Source organism: Balaenoptera musculus, chromosome 2 (genome assembly GCF_009873245.2).
Source record: "Balaenoptera musculus isolate JJ_BM4_2016_0621 chromosome 2, mBalMus1.pri.v3, whole genome shotgun sequence".
NCBI classification, from domain to species: Eukaryota; Metazoa; Chordata; class Mammalia; order Artiodactyla; family Balaenopteridae; genus Balaenoptera; species Balaenoptera musculus.
Genome location: NC_045786.1, coordinates 39,845,863 through 39,863,417, shown reverse-complemented (window position 1 = coordinate 39,863,417; position 17,555 = coordinate 39,845,863).

Sequence of the window (17,555 nt, the reverse complement as noted above, 5' to 3'; positions counted from 1 at the left end):
ATGAGACGAGGCCAGAAAGGAAGGAGTGGTGGCTGGGGGTGGAAAAGAAGCCACTTCACAGAGTCAAGAGGAAGCATCCCAATCAGAGCACGACAGAAGAAGAAACTGTTTATACCACAAGGAATGCTGCACGGTGTATGTATAAATATAGGCACATATACATATACACATTGTAAGGACCTCCTTCAGAAAGAACTGGGCAGGGCCCAGCTCCTCACCCCGACCCCATCCTGGGCTCTCCTGAAACCTGCCGTGCCGGGTTAGACAGCCAGCATCCCAGCAGTTGCATACACTCCGGAGAGCAAAGCCATTCACAGAAAACCTTCATTGATCCCCCCTCTGCTGGTCTTCTTTGAGACTCCAGTTTTCCTGGTTTTGGTCATTACTTGCGACCAGGATGTATGGTCTCTCACCAGTTGGTCATTTCCCAGTTGGGTCTGTACTCAGATTGCAATGGTTCCAAGTCCCCATTCCCCTTCCCAAACAGGAACTTACCCCCAGCAGAGTATCTACTGGCTCCCCCCAAATTTTTACATGTGCCCACAGAGTAATCCGTAGCTGTCTTCACAACAGACTGCCCCTCCTGTCATTCTCCACCTGCCATTTGTCGATTTCTGCTGCCTGAGAACCACCTGAGGGGGGCTTCTCTGCAGAGGGGAGCCCTGCTGTCCCCCTTCTCCTGAAACTTACAATCCTCAGGAAGTTGGGACTGCCCTGGCTTCCACATCCCTGCAGGGAAGTCACAGCTTCCTCCTCAACCCGGCCACTCTGGGGCCCCTCAGCTCTAACACAGCCTCCTGGGGCCCTGAGACTCACATGGACTCTCCAGACCAATTCTGTCAACTTTTGACTTACATGCTTTAACATGGGGGTCCAAACCAAGCCTGAGGGGCAGATGGAAAAGACTCTCAACCGCAATCTCTTTTGTCCATCTTCTTTCCCCTTAACCCTCAATCAGAATGTTTTTCCCATCCCCAATCCCCGGTTACTTTCTTGTCCATAAGCAGAGGATTGGCAGGTGGGTTTGTCTATACTTTCAGTCTCAGAGTCCCAGCTCAGCCAAACTAAAATGCCCTGACTGAGATGCCTGAGACCCAAGGCTGCATGTGGAAGGTTCATTAGGTAAGGGTGATCCAAGCTGACAGCAAAAGACAAGGATTCTGCAAGGTTCATTGCCACTGATAAGAATCGGAAACAGGGGGGCTTCCCTGGTGGTGCAGTGGTTGAGAATCTGCCTGCCAATGCAGGGGACACGGGTTCGAGCCCTGGTCTGGGAAGATCCCACATGCTGCGGAGCAGCTAGGCCCATGAGCCACAATTACTGAGCCTGCGCGTCTGGAGCCTGTGCTCCGCAACAAGAGAGACCGCGATAGTGAGAGGCCCGCGCACCGCGATGAAGAGTGGCCCCCGCTTGCCGCAACTGGAGAAAGCCCTCGCACAGAAACGAAGACCCAACACAGCCATAAATAAATAAATAAATTAAAAAAAAAAAAAAAAGAGAGCAAGAGAATGCAGGCTGGTAATCCTAGCCTCCTGTTCACAGGCATCACAATGTATTCTTAACAAAAAAAAAAAAAAAAAAAAAGAATCGGAAACAGTTTTTCACCTGATACATGATAATTCACCTATACTCTCCCAAAATGACTGAGTTCCTGGTATAAAGAGGAAGAAAAGAGAATGGTCTAGGGCCTGGAGCAGTTCAATCAGAGGGATTCCGCCAGCCTCATTAAATTCTGGCTCTTCTCCTCCTACCTCTGATATCTGGTCCACCTTCACCTGCGAACCACTGTTTCTGGGACCTGGGAGAAAATGGCTGTTCACAGTTCTCATGACAGGTACAAATCTCCCCCGATCCACCCAATCTGCATGAGGGAGGAAACAAGAGACAGAAAAACTTACTTACTTACTTGCTAGAAGTGCTTGACAGTCCCTCCCAAAGGGATTTGCTACTCTTAAGTTTGCGGTGGAAACAGGGGGATCGGGAAGGGAGGAGGCAGATCCATGAGGTAGTGGCTGAGCTCTCCTCATCCAGAAGCACCCTTAGTTGCCCGTCATACAAGGGCATACACATATATGTGGATGCACGTGCACACGTGAACGCAGGCACTCAGTGACAAGGCTGCACGCGTGGGGCACCATCAAGGAGCAGCCTAATGCTCTCTAAAATTATGAAGCGTCAACGAAGACCTCCCTTTCTCAGGGTGGACCGCCCTTTCAGGGCATCAGCGAAGGAAAGCCCACCGAGACCCGAAAGACCCAGAGAAGAAGATGCATCACCTGGGTGGGACTACAGGGGATCTTTTTCTTGCTGCCAGTTTCCTTAGAAAGGAAACTGGGAGAATGAGAGTCTCATCCAGTCCTGACCTTCAAGGTCTCAGGTGCTTACCCTCCTCTGCAGGTGGGTGAGAAGGAAGCTGCTATCAGGTCTCTGCAAGAAGCCTGAGCCATGTCACGCATTTTTTCCCTCCCTGAACGCGAATCCAGCCAAAACTCTGAGATCTGTCACACCTCTAAAACCAGTTTCAGTCACCTCTTTGTTATTCCAGCTTCCCTGCATGGCCCCTTATTTTATTTAATTTTTTTTGCTGTGGATTTGTCGTATATGGCCTTTATTATGTTGAAGTAGGTTCCCTCTACGCCCACTTTCTGGAGAGTTTTTATCATAAGTGGGTGTTGACAGTAGGTGCTCAATACATGTTTACTGATTAAGTAAATGCCTGCAATGCCACAGGCTTTGCACTGGACACTGGGGTACAGATGTCAACAAGATTGTAATAGGACCTGGCCAAAATCAGAAATGGCTCTCCAGCCATAAAAAAGAATGAAATTTTTGCCATTTGCAGCAACATGGATGGACTTGGAGGGCATTATGACAAGTGAAATAAGTCAGATAGAGAAAGACAAACACTGCATGATATCAATTATATGTGGAATCTAAAAAAATACAATGAATGAGTAAATACAACAAAAAAGAAGCAGTGGGGAGAGGGAAGGGGGGAGGAGAAATATAGGGGTAGGGGAGTAAGAGGTACAAACTATTAGGTGTAAAATAAGCTGCAAGGATATACTGTACAACATGGGGAATATAGCCAATATTTTACAATAACTATAAAAAGTATATCCTTTAAACATTGTGAATCACACTATATTGTACACCTGTAACTTATATAATATTGCACAGCAACTATACTTCAATAAAAATCTAAATTAGGGGCTTCCCTGGTGGCGCAGTGGTTGAGAGTCTGCCTGCTAATGCAGGGGACACGGGTTCGCGCCCTGGTCTGGGAGGATCCCACATGCCGCGGACCAACTAGGCCCGTGAGCCACAGCTACTGAGCCTGCGCGTCTGGAGCCTGTGCTCCGCAACAAGAGAGGCCACAATCGTGAGAGGCCCGCGCACCGCGATGAAGAGTGGCCCCCGCTTGCCGCAACTCCAGAAAGCCCTAGCACAGAAACGAAGACCCAACATAGCAATCAATCAATCAATCAATAAATAAATCTTTAAAAAAAAAAAAAAAAAAAATCTAAATTAAAAAAAAAAGTGGGTGTTGAATTTTGTCAAAAGCTTTTTCTGCATCTATGGAGATGATCATATGGTTTTTATTCTTCAATTTGTTAATATGGTGTATCACATTGATTGATTTGCGTATATTGAAGAATCCTTGCATCCCTGGGATAAATCCCACTTGATCATGGCCTATGATCCTTTTAATGTGTGGTTGGATTCTGTTTGCTAGTATTTTGTTGAGGATTTTTGCATCTATATTCATCAGTGATATTGGTCTGTAATTTTCTTTTTTTATAGTATCTTTGTCTGGTTTGAGTATCAGGGTGATGGTGGCCTCACAGAATGAGTTTGGGAGTGTCCTTCCTCTGCAATTTTTTGGAAGAGTTTGAGAAAGATGGGTGTTAGCTCTTCTCTAAATGTTTGATAGAATTCACCTGTGAAGCCATCTGGTCCTGGGCTTTTGTTTGGTGGAAGATTTTTAATCACAGTTTCAATTTCATTACTTGTGATTGGTCTGTTCATATTTTCTGTTTCTTCCTGGTTCAGTCTTGGAAGGTTATACCTTTCTAAGAATTTGTCCATTTCTTCCAGGTTGTCCATTTTATTGGCATAGAGTTGCTTGTAGTAGTCTCTTAGGATGCTTTGTATTTCTGCCGTGTCTGTTGGAACTTCTCCTTTTTCATTTCTAATTTTATTGTTTTGAGTCCTCTTCCTCTTTTTCTTTTTTTTTTTTAAAGGAATTCCTTTATTTTTATTATTTATTTATTTATTTATTTTATTTTGGCTGTATTGTGTCTTCATTTCTGTGCGAGGGCTTTCTCTAGCTGTGGCAAGCGGGGGCCACTCTTCATCACGGTGTGCGGGCCTCTCACTATCGCGGCCTCTCTTGTTGCGGAGCACAGGCTCCAGACGCGCAGGCTCAGTAATTGTGGCTCACGGGCCTAGTTGCTCCGCGGCATGTGGGATCTTCCCAGACCAGGGCTCGAACCCGTGTCCCCTGCATTGGCAGGCAGATTCTCAACCACTGCGCCACCAGGGAAGCCCCTCTTTTTCTTGATGAGTCTGGCTAATGGTTTATCAATTTCGTTTATCTTCTCAATGAACCAGCTTTTAGTTTTATTGATCTTTGCTATTGTTTTCTTTGTTTCTATTTCATTTATTTCTGCTCTGATCTTTATGATTTCTTTCCTTCTGCTAAGTTTGGCTTTTGTTTGTTCTTCTTTCTCTAGTACCTTTAGGTGTAATGTTAGATTGTTTATTTGAGATTTCTCTTGTTTCTTGAGGTAGGCTTGTATAGCTATAAACTTCCTTCTTAGAACTGCTTTTGCTGCATCCCATAGGTTTTGGATCATCGTGTTTTCATTGTCATTTGTCTTTAGGTATTTTTTGATTTCCTCTTTGATTTCTTCAGTGATCTCTTGGTTATTTAGTAACGTATTGTTTAGCCTCCATGTGTTTGTGTTTTTATGTTTTTTTCCCTGTACTTAATTTCTAATCTCATAGCATTGTGGTCAGAAAAGATGCTTGATATGATTTCAATTTACTGAGGCTTGATTTGTGACCCAAGATGTGATCTATCCTGGAGAATGTTCCGTGCACACTTGAGAAGAAAGTGTAATCTGCTGTTTTGGGATGGAATGTCAATTAAATCTATCTGGTCTATTGTGTCATTTAAAGCTTGTGTTTCCTTATTAATTTTCTGTTTGGATGATCTGTCCATTGGTGTAAGTGAGGTGTTAAAGTCCCCCACTATCACTGTGTTACTGTCGATTTCCTCTTTTATAGCTGTTAGCAGTTGCCTTATGTATTGAGGTGTTCCTATGTTGGGTGCATATATATTTATAATTGTTATATCTTCTTCTTGGTTTGATGCCTTGATCATTATGTAGTGTCCTTCTTTGTCTCTTGTAACAGTCTTTATTTTAAAGTCTATTTTATCTGATATGAGTATTGCTACTCCAGCTTTCTTTTGATTTCCATTTGCATGGAATACCTTTTTCCATCCCCTCACTTTCAGTCTGTATGTGTCCCTAGGTCTGAAGTGGGTCTCTTGTGGACAGCATATACATGGGTCTTGTTTTTGTATCCATTCAGCGAGACTGTGTCTTTTGGTTGGAGCATTTAATCCATTCACATTTAAGGTAATTATCAATATGTATGTTCCTATGACCATTTTCTGAATTGTTTTGGGTTTGTTTTTGTAGGTCCTTTTCTTCTCTTGTGTTTCCCACTTAGAGAAGTTCCTTTAGCATTTGTTGTAGAGCTGGTTTGGTGGTGCTGAATTCTCTTAGCTTTTGCTTGTCTGTAAATCTTTTGATTTCTCCATTGAATCTGAATGAGATCCTTGCTGGGTAGAGTAATCTTGGTTGTAGGTTCTTCCCTTTCATCACTTTAAGTATATCATGCCACTCCCTTCTGGCTTGTAGAGTTTCTGCTGAGAAATCAGCTGCTAACCTTATGGGAGTTCCCTTTTATGTTATTTGTCGTTTTCCCCTTGCTGCTTTCAATAATTTTTCTTTGTCTCTAATTTTTGCCAATTTGATTACTATGTGTCTCGGCGTGTTTCTCCGTGGGTTTATCCTGCCTGGGACTCTCTGCGCTTCCTGGACTTGGGTGGCTATTTCCTTTCCCATGTTAGGGAAGTTTTCGACTATAATCTCTTCAAATATTTTCTCGGGTCCTTTCTCTCTCTCTTCTCCTTCTGGGACCCCTATAATGTGAATGTTGTTGCGTTTAATGTTGTCCCAGAGGTCTCGTAGACTGTCTTCATTTCTTTTCATTCTTTTTTCTTTATTCTGTTCCGCAGCAGTGAATTCCACCATTCTGTCTTCCAGGTCACTTATCCATTCTTCTGCCTCAGTTATTCTGCTACTGATTCCTTCTAGTGTATTTTTCATTTCAGTTATTGTATTGTTCATCTCTGTTTGTTTGTTCTTTAATTCTTCTAGATCTTTGTTAAACATTTCTTTCATCTTCTCGATCTTTGCCTCCATTCTTTTTCTGAGGTCCTGGATCATCTTCACTATCATTATTCTAAATTCTTTTTCTGGAAGATTGCCTATCTCCATTTCATTTAGTTGTTTTTCTGGGGTTTTATCTTGTTCCTTCATCTGGTACATAGCCCTCTGCCTTTTCATCTTGTCTATCTTTCTGTGAATGTGGTTTTTGTTCCACAGCCTGCTGGATTGTAGTTCTTCTTGCTTCTGCTGTCTGCCCTCTGGTGTATGAGGCTACCTAAGAGGCTTGTGGACGTGTCCTGATCCCCTTTTGAATAGTCCTCACAGTTATTTCTTCCCAATACCAAAAAAAAAGAAAAAGAAAAGAACATACCCTAATTGGCTCAGATTGAGTAAAACTCAATGGCCAAGAAAAGAGGCAGAAACACTGTGGTTGGGGTGTTTGCAGCCAGATTGAAATAAAAGCGAATTTCCTTGCCCCCCAAGAGTGCAAGGTCCTTCTTAATTAAGTGCTACAACCATTTGGGTGCTGCCTCGAGCTGATGCTGAGCGTGCTGCCCTTTAACCTCTGGATGGCCTCCCTCCTTCTTCTCTGATGTGGTAAAGGGAGCTTCTCTGCCACAAAGGTTGAAAAGCAGTAATCACTAAACTCCTTTGTTGCATTTTCCCCAAACACAAAAGATGGGCGTCTGGAGCTCTAGCCGAAACAAGAAGCTCTTCACACTTAGCTCAACAGCACACAAATATGCTGGGTGAGGACAGCAGTACCAGCCCTGACTGTGGGGCTGCACATTCTTGCTTTGGACTGGAGACAGGAAGCCAATTTCCCCAGTATGTGTATAAGAGGGGAGGGCTGAGACACCTGTTAGCGACCCCTGCCCCATGGAGAGTCCCTTTGGCCAGGGGGCTTGACTGAACAGCTTGTTCAGGTGTGGATGAGCCCTGCTCACTTCTGGAAGACTCCTGACAGCTCTCCTGTCCATCCTGGCTAAGGGGAAGCCTGCCTCCAAAACACACTAGTCAGCTGTTGATTTTGATTCAAAGCAAGGGGTTGACCCGGGCGCCCTAGCCAGTGGAGATGATGCAGCTGTTTATGGCGCTGGATGGAGGGGACCTTCCTGGTGCAGCATGAGGCTGGCCCCAAAGTGATCCTCAGGGCCCTCCATCCACCCATCAGAGCTGAGTGCCGAAAGCTTCCCGCAGGGCCCAGCAACGGTCTATTCCAAAAGCAATTTAAAGGGCCAAAGTAATTGACTTTCTATTAGCTTCCTTGAGGGACTGTTTCATTCCATCGACCTTTGGTCATACACAGACGTAATGTCTAACTCAGTGAGGCGAGAACAATTAGCAAGGTCCCAAATTGTGTTTCTCTGGCACCGTTTATTATAGCGACCCATGTTTGAAGTTAGGACAACTGCTTCACAAGAGCTGTTAACAAGGGCCTGCACTTCATAACCTTAAATTACCCCAGGGAGACAGGCTCTGCAAACACACTCATGGGTCCTAACAGCTCTAATTAAGAAGGTCTGCCTTCTTAAATGGACCCTTGAAGACGAGGCTCTCTGAAAATACAAATCGGGAGCCTTAAGCAATTCTCCATTGCTTTCCAGATTCTGTTCTCAGTGCAGTGGGAGGACCAGAGATAAATCAGAACACACCCGTGACCCTAGAGCTCATACTCTAGTGGACAAAAGAATACAGGAGGCAAGTAATAAGCAGATTGCAGTAGGCACTACTAAGGTCAAAAATAGATTACTATGGTCATGTGGTTAAGATGGTTTCAAGAGGGGTTCACCCGAGCTATCCCTCAGGCAAGTAAAGGTGGAAGATAAAAGAGAGACATACATGTTGAAAGCAAGTTCACAGGTGAATTGAATTTGCTGGTCTGGAGACCACACTTTGAGAACCACCATATTAGAAAGTACTCTGGCTGCAAATGAGAGGAACTCACCACAAACTTGCTTTAGCAAAGAAAATTGAGAGCAAGTCATTAGCTCACTGAAACAGAAAGTTTCATAGCAAGGGTAGGCTTCAGGCACAGCTGGATCTAGGGGCTTAAATAATGTCATCAGCCTTTAGCCACTCTCTCCATTTCCAAGCTCCATTTTCTCTTCTCTTAGTATCACCCTCAGGTAAACTCTCTGTACATAGTACCCTTGACATTTCAAATTTATAATTTTATTATAACCATAAACCCCAGAAAAAAGGACATTTTCTGTCTCAACAGTTAAAGAAGTCCCAGAACTGACATTTTGGTGATTTGACATAGGTCAAATGCCCATACCTGGCCCAGCTGAGAAGATGGAATATTCTGATTGGCCAGGCACAGATCATGTACACACAACTTCTGGACTTCTGGACTAAAACTAGGGTGTGAATGAGTCCCTTTCTTCCACCCAGAAAATGAAGTGCTGTTAAAACAAACAAAAAAATCAGAATGAATTTGTGGCACATAAGAACAACTGAGGTTTTACAGGTAGATACCTACCTGGTCAAAAAATGATGCCAAGCAAAGGAATTTAAATGTCATTAACATGATTGACAAAAGGTTTTTTTTTTTCTTTTTCTTCTTTTTTTTTAATCCTACATTATAGGAGGCATTCTCCAGTGACCCGAGGATATAGACATACATGATACTCATTTGTGATATAGTTTTCCAAAATGCGTTCCCCAGAACACTAGAGCTACAAAGTTTTAAGATGTATCTCTAACAAGGAGGGGTTATACCAAGTGAAACAGGTTACTGAAGGACTTCTCAGGGATTTTAAATGTTAATGAGCATTGTGAATCTTCAAGAGGGGCATATGATGAGCAGAATTTCCCAATAGAAACCCTCCTGCCTTATTTTTTTTCCAAGAAGTCACTCTTGGCACTCATGTTCTACAGAACACACTTTGAAAATGTACCTTTAGAATGATTCATCTGGTGATGGGCAGGTTGGCGGGGGTGGTGGTGGTGGTGGTGATTGGATTGGAAGGAAGAATTGGAAAAGAAAGGACTCTGAGAACTGTTTTTCTTCAGCTCCTCCCAACCTCTCTGCAGATTCCACCTGCCCATCCCCCTCTTCCCAATATACACACACAATTCCTGAGCCTGAAAGGACCAGGACAGAGTCTATATTGACAACATCTCAGTCAGTCACACTTCCCCTGATAACCACAGCATCACACTGGTGGTGCCACTTCTGTTTCCCTCCCAGCAGCCACGTCCTGGCACACAGCCTGTTTAGCTGCGACCCTGTTTCCGACTGGAGATACCACCAGTCCCACCGCAAAGGGCTGGATTCTACAACTCGCATTTCTACCCATTGACGGGGAGGTGCACATTTGTTTCCTGGGGTGTCCTGGCAGAATGGAAAATGTGAGCTAGGATCAGCACAGAGGCAGAGCCTGGGGAAACTGACTCCAAGCACAAGGGCATCAAAACAATAAGTGGGGGAAACAGCATGAGCTTTGGAACCAGGGCAAGCTGGCGTTTCCCATTTGTGAGTCTCTGTTTACTCATGTGTAATAATAATAATATGTCCTTTATTGAGTCCTCAATGTGACCGATCATCACCTGGGACATTTTTTTAAAGAAAATAATTTTCTGGGTCTCCCTTGAGACCTCCTAAATCAGAATCTCCAGGAAAGAGGTGTAGGTGAGGTGGGATGGGCATGTGATGAGCAAGGCCTTCCAGGTTGGAGAGCACTAATCCCAGGTTTACCAAACCTGCCTGATCAGAGGGATCATCTAAGCACTTGACTGAAACACTAATATTCTGGCATCTTCCCTAAAGAATTTGATTCCGTGGATTTGGGATGGCTACCTGAGAATCTGTATTTGTAATTTGCCCCTGGTGATTCTTATAATCAGATAGAGTTTGGGAAACAAATCTATAAATTATTTCAAGGTTTCTTAACCCTGGCTGCATATTAGAAACACAAGGGGAGTTTTAAAAACACTCAATTTCCAGGTCTGACCAGAATAATCTCCATGAATGGGGTCCAGGCATCAGTTGTTTTTTTTTTTTTTTTAAAGCTCCCCATGTGGTTCAAATGATCCACTGGTCTACTTCATAAATTTGGATAAAGGCTTAAGTGAGATCATATAGGTACAACAATTAGTGCAGTGCATGACAAATACTAAACACCCAATAAATATCATTAATTAATGTAACCTGAACAATGTGAAAATGCAATAAAGCGGTCTTAAATTTTTTAACTCAAAAGCTTTGGGCTTTTCTTTAATAATTCAAATATACAGTAGAGAGAGGAGTGTAACAGGCTTTCATATACTCATTACCCAGAATTTTTTAATATCAAAATTTTGACATATTTGCTCCAATTTTAATTTAAAAAAAGCCATGATCAATACAATTCAGATTTCTTATACCCCCTTCCTTTCCCAAAGACAATCAATCTACTGACATTTGTTTCCATTCTTTTGGTTCTTTCTACAAATACCTTTATACACATGTACTTACCCATAAACCACATAGAATATGGTTGTATATGTGTTATAACTGTACATAAATGATAGTATGTTCTAGGTATCATACTAAAACTTTCTTTTGAGTCAACATTTGTGTGAAGTTCATCCATATGGAAGCATTTAAGATCAATTTTATTTATTACAATCACTGTTAAATCTATCATATGAATAAACCACACTTTATGTATAACATTTCCGCACTGATGGACAATGTTTCCAATTGTAGACTACTGAAAACATTACTGCATGGAAATCCTTATACACATTCACCTTGAATAAGAGGAAATATTTCTATCTGGCATGTTCCTAGAAGTATAAAGTTAGGGTTATAGGATCCGTGCATCTTCACCTTCACTATGTATCGACACTTGCCTTCGAGAGTGGCTGTAACAAATGTCTGTCTCCCATCAATGTATGGCAGATCCATTTCCCCCCATCCTGACCGACATTTGGTATTATTAATGTTGTACTAAATAGAAACAAACTCTGATTGATTCAAGTAGGGGAAAAAAAACTTATGTAAAAGACTCTGAGTGGTTGACAGAACCACTGCTATGAAGGCTGGGAACAAGATTCACAGCTACTCAGCTCAGCATAACATTCAAAATCCAGTCCAGTGAGGATACCATTATCAGGCTGCCATCAACTCCAAGCACTGCACACTGTACCTACACCACTTACACTCCTAACACTGCTTGCTAGAGACCTGGGTCATCACCCCGCATGTGGACCCAACACTCTGTTGCCCCACTAGTATCACTACCCCCTGGAAGAATTACTCACCGTCAGCAGCATCTGATTGGTGGAGCCCACGTCATGTGCCCCATGCCTGAGCTGCACTAGCAACTAGCATTTTCAGCTTCCTAGAGGAAAGCTGACTTGACCTCAAACAAAAAGTAGGGAAAATCCCCAAACATAGGAAGGCAGCTTAGATGCTAGATGGACAAGATTGCCAAATATCCATTACATTGATTGATGAATATGAAAAGTATACTGTTGTTGGTTTCATTTGCATTTCCTTATTACTATGGATTTTGAACATCTTTTGCATTTTTATTGCCCATTTGAGTTTCCTCTTCTGGAAAACATGCTTCATATATTTTCTTTATATTTTTCACTGAGTTGTTTGCTATTTAGTATTGATATGTAGTCATTTGTATATTCTAGATAATCATCTTTTGTCAGTTATATGTGGCAAATATATTCTTCTCTTGCTTGTATTTTCACTATATTTTATGACATCTTTGGTTGTGCAGAAGTTTTTAATTTTAATATTGTTAAATGTATTGATAAATTCCTTTAAGAGTTGTGTTTTTTGGTCCTGCTTAAGAAATTTTGTCATAAGTTCTGAAAGGTATTCTACTATGTTACCTCTAAAGCTTTTATTAAAGTTTTTATTTTTAGATTTAGATCTTTAATTCATCTGGAATTCATTTGTGCAGATGGGGTAAGATAGGGATTACATTTGTATACATATATATTTTTCCCTGTAAACAGCCAATTTCTTTTTCCCACTGATTTGTAACGACACTTCAGTCTGATACTGTACCACCATTTTTGTTTTTGTCAGCTTATAGGAACTTTATTATAAAGCCGTACTGCCAAGTATGGTAGCCATAAGCCACATGTGACTACTTAAATTTAAATTAATTAAAAGTACATGATATTAAGAATTTTATTTCTTAGTCTCACAAGCTACATGTGGCCAGTAGCTACCACACTGGGTAGCTTAGAGTTTGAATATTTCTATCATCATAGAAAATTCTATTGGGTTTTCCTATAATATTGGTCACTTTGTTCTACTCTCATCCTATTACGCACTTAAGAAATTACTATGGCTTTATAAGTATTGATACTAGATAGGGGAAAGTCTCTTACAAATTCCCCCTCCTTATTATACTTCAAAATTGACTTAGCTATTCTTAGACATATATACTTCAAAACAAATTTTAAAATCAATTTATAAAGTTCTATGAAAAGTCCTATGTGGATTTTATTTAGAATTTTATTGAATTTATAGGTTATTATCTGAGGAATTCACATCTTTATAATATCATGCCTTCCCATTCATGACTGTGATGTATTTCTGGGTTTACTCAGGTTTTTATATCATTTAATAAACTTTTATAATTTTCTCCATATTTTTCTCTGCAGGTCTTTTATTATATTTATTCCTAGTTACCTTACAGTTCTTCTGACTATTGTGAGTGATTTATTTATTTATTTATTTATTTATTTATTTATTTATTTATTTATTTATGGCTGTGTTGGGTCTTCGTTTCTGTGCGAGGGCTCTCTCTAGTTGGGCGAGCGGGGGCCACTCTTCATCGCAGTGCACGGGACTCTCACTATCGCGGCCTCTCTTGTTGCAGAGCACAGGCTCCAGACGCACAGGCTCAGCAATTGTGGCTCACGGGCCTAGTCACTCCGCGGCATGTGGGATCTTCCCAGACCAGGGCTCGAACCCGTGTCCCCTGCATTAGCAGGCAGATTTTCAACCACTGCGCCACCAGGGAAGCCCGTGAATGAATTTTTTATAAAGTACATTACCTAGTTGGTAGAATATAGAATCTATTAGCTATTGTCTGTTGATCTTATAGCCATGATTTTTACACCTATTCTAATTTTTCAGTAGATTCGCTTATATTTTTATATAGATAATCATTCATGCATCTGCAAATGATAAAATTTTCCTTCTTTATAACCCTTATATCTCATTTCTTTATTTTGTTTTTGAGCATTGACTAAGCCCTTCAGTACATATTGAATCGTAATAATGAGGAAAGAATCTTCTGGAGTGGTCTCTGATAGTAATGGGCTCACTTCTAAGTATCACTAGCAAATATATTTTTGGTAGATACTGTCATGTTGAAGATTACTTCCTTTTTAGTTTGATATATTTCTAGTCATCAATAGATCTTCAAATTTCTCAAAAGCTTTTTTTCAGCATATCTTGAGATGATCATATGTTTAAGATTTATATGATAATATGGTAAATTAGATTAATAGGATTTTTCATGGTAAGCCAAATTTGGACTCCTGAGATGTATCCCATACTTACTTTGTTTTATTTTGTTTTTCACATCACATTTTCAAATTTATTTGTGAATGTCTTTAGGACTTTTTGCATCTAGGTTCTTGAATATGATTGAGCAATAATTTTCTTATACAATCCCTGTCTGACTTTTATCCCCTAAAAAAAGAAAAATTATTTTGGGAGCTTTCCTTCCTCCCCCTCTCACCCCAGGACAATTTTGCATAAGATAAAGATGATCTCTTCAATGATAACCTTTAACTGTTCAGTTCAGATTTTTCTCTGTTCTCTAATAAATTTAGAGAAATCACATGGATTTTTTTTTTTTTAAGTTCCAAATTGCTCTTGTCTGGATATGGTGGTGATTCTGTTCATCTCAGTACTGAATGACAGAAGCTTTGGAAAATTATTTTAAAGGGTAAAATTTGGAAATTTCCAAATTCCAGTAGTCTTATAGGTAAAAAGTGGATACCACACAGATATATCAGTTTGATACAGTACCAAACAATATGCATGGACTTTGGAGTGAGAAAGAAATGGATTCAAGCCCCAACTTTGACAGTTACAGCTAGGAGATGTTGGGCTAATTACTTAAGCTCTTTGAATCTTGATTTCTTCATACATGAAAGGGGGACAATAATAGTAATCCCCTCTTCCAGCTATTGGGAGAGTTACAGGAGCTGACATATGCAAGGTGCTTAGCTGATGTTCAGCTCAAGGTAAGCACTGAATAAATGGAAATGATTATTATTATAAGTCAGGGCTTGAGGAACCTAGTACTGTCCCTGAGCCCTGTTTTACAAGTGAAAAGGTGTCCACAGCTGGCATATGTTTTAAGAGGAAGAAGAAGGAGTGATTTTTGTGGTTTTCCCCATTGAGTAAAACTTGGGAAGTTATCTTATCCTCAAAAAGACTCATGGGAAACTGTTCAATCTCTCCAAAAGTTTGAAGGGTTGTCAAGGAAAGAAAGAGAGCAATGACTCTCAGTGATTGGAATTAATGGGTTACAGCTTCAGGGAGACAGATTTAGCTCCACATCTCCTTCTGAGATGCAGGCCAGTTCCCTGGGCTCCCTTCCTTTCCTCTTCTCTGGTCCCCTGGGGTTTTCAATTCTCCTCCTTCTCCAGGATCACGAGGCACTCTCTATGTGGATTCTTCAGCCCGACTCTGGAGCTACCCACAGGGTGGGGTATGGTATCCTCAGTTCTCTACTTCGTACCAGCACTTAAGGACACGGCCATAAATCCTTTCAGTTTAAAAGGTTTTCTGGATAACTCACTTTAGGAAATTGACAGAGGGAAGGTCCAGGGTCCCTGAATCTCATGAAACTGTTGCAGATGGGCCCTTTGTCTCTAAGTCCTGACTTCCTTATGAAAGATCGTAACTAATGGCTTTGTTGGATGCATCCCCACTTTTATTCCTGATCCCCACTTTTATCCCCACTTTTATTTCATGAGGGCCTCCCCCCTCCTTCCTCCATGAAAAGCTATCTTCTTAGTTTAAAAAGGCCATCAGGGCAGAGTAACAGATGTCTGCTGGTGTTTAAGTGGGTAATTTGCCTCTCTGAGCCCTCCAAGCTGGATGACCACTTGTCTCTGGGCCTCTGCACTTGTGCGTTTTTGGCATCCCTTCCTGGCATGTAAAGAAGTCCTCCTTGCCAGTTCTCTGGAGAAATGGAGGCGCAACAGCCACCCATATGGAATGAGACTGGAAATTTTTCCAGGGTTGAAATAAAAGGAGGTTGAATAAAGGGAGACTGCTGACTGCTCTTGTCCCCGAGCTGTGTGACTCCTTCCTCAGCCCTCCGGCCATCGGGATGTGCAGGAGCTGAAGGAAAGGCACCCCTGAAAACACATCACAACCATCCAGTAGAAATCATGCACAGTAATATCTGCAAATAATTAAACATTGCATATCTGTGTTAAATTTTATTCTTGACAGGAAAGAATCGAGCCTTCGATGCTGAAGGTTTAACTTTGAGGCTCTTGTCACTATCGGTCCACGACCATTCTGGCTAGAATGTGGGCTTCCACCAAAATGTCTTCCCAGAGAAATGCTAATTGGACCCAGTCGTGGTCTTGGGTTCTTTGTATCTCCAAAGAAGGTTTGAGTTTTTCCTTGGACTCAATGGCTTCTCGGTTTCCAAAACTTCTTTTGGATATCAATCTCCATTCCTTCCTGTCTGAGAAGATTGCTTTCTGGATTCTCTAAGCCTGACCCCACAAGGTCAAGAAGGACTGTCTGCCTTCTTGCCATGTCCACGTGGACAGTTCTCTCTTGGGGGCATAGAGTCTAGGCAAGTCTACTCTTTTTTATAAAAGAGATGGGAATCAGTTGGATAAGGCAGGCTTATTCCTTCCAGGGTTAATTTTGAAGGATGTATAAATCACCCAGCTCTGCAAGACATGTGTTATGGTTCTGATAATCCCTAGCTGGCCCTGTGATTTTAACTACAAAAACACTCCTAACGTTCCCTTGGGAGATGTAAGTACTTGACTAAATGGTAATGAATGAAGCAGTCTTCGTATATGGTATTATCTGGAGAGATATGCCCCCCATTTGGAAAACACCTCTCCACGATGGAGAGAGAAATAAAAATAAAAGGCCTCTTATAAAATTATTACCTTGTCATTTAAGTCAACAGCAGTGATGCCATGATAGAAACCAGCAGTTGTGTCACATTATTTTATCGCTCTAATTGCATCAAGCACAGAGTCTGGCAGAGATAAGATTAAGGGAAGCAGAGCCTTTCTGAAATTTCCAATAGACAGCCCCTGGATTTATGGACTGATTTTGTGTTTGGACATTAAGTTCAATTACTTTTCTTTAGTTCGGAAGAGTTCTGTCGCCAGAGAAATAGCATCTGGTTGATCTCTCACCACCCCGGCCCCACTCCCACCCCCTCACCCGGCGCTGATCTGCCCAGACAACACAGGGTCTCACTCTGGGAGACAGAGCCTGTCTGTTTCCCTGTCCTCTGCCATCTTCTCTTTTCCTATCTCCCTAGAGTCTCAGCAGGAGAGTCACAACCCTTCTTGTTGACTGAGAATTTCAGGATCAAAGCATAATAGATCACAGAATGTTGGTGGTGGGAGGGCCCAGTGGAGTCATCGAATCTGGCCCCTTGGCTCTACAATGGTGGAAACTGAGGTTCAGAGGGTGAGTGATTGCCCAAGGGCACATGGCGGGCACTGCAAACAGAACGTGGGCTTCTAGTCTCCTAGGAAATACTAAGTTCACTTTTGCTCCTCACACAAGAAATCTGCCTTCTTTGGCTCACGCTGGCATGAATTCAGCCACCCCTGCCCCAGAATGTGTGTTTGCCTTTTAAAGGTGAAAACACAAGCATAGGGAAGTATGGGTCTTATATACCATCAGTCTCTGCTCCTCTTCCTCTCTCCTTCCTTTCTTTGAGGTGAAGAAGGGGAGAGGGGTAGATTCAGCCTGCTGTGGCTCCTACCTACTTCCAGGGTCATTATGAAGTTGAAGATGCCACAAGAATTTGGGAACATTCCAGGTGGCCCATGGCAGGGCTTCTCCAATGTGGTTGCACAACTGAACGGCCTGATGAGCTTTTAAGAGC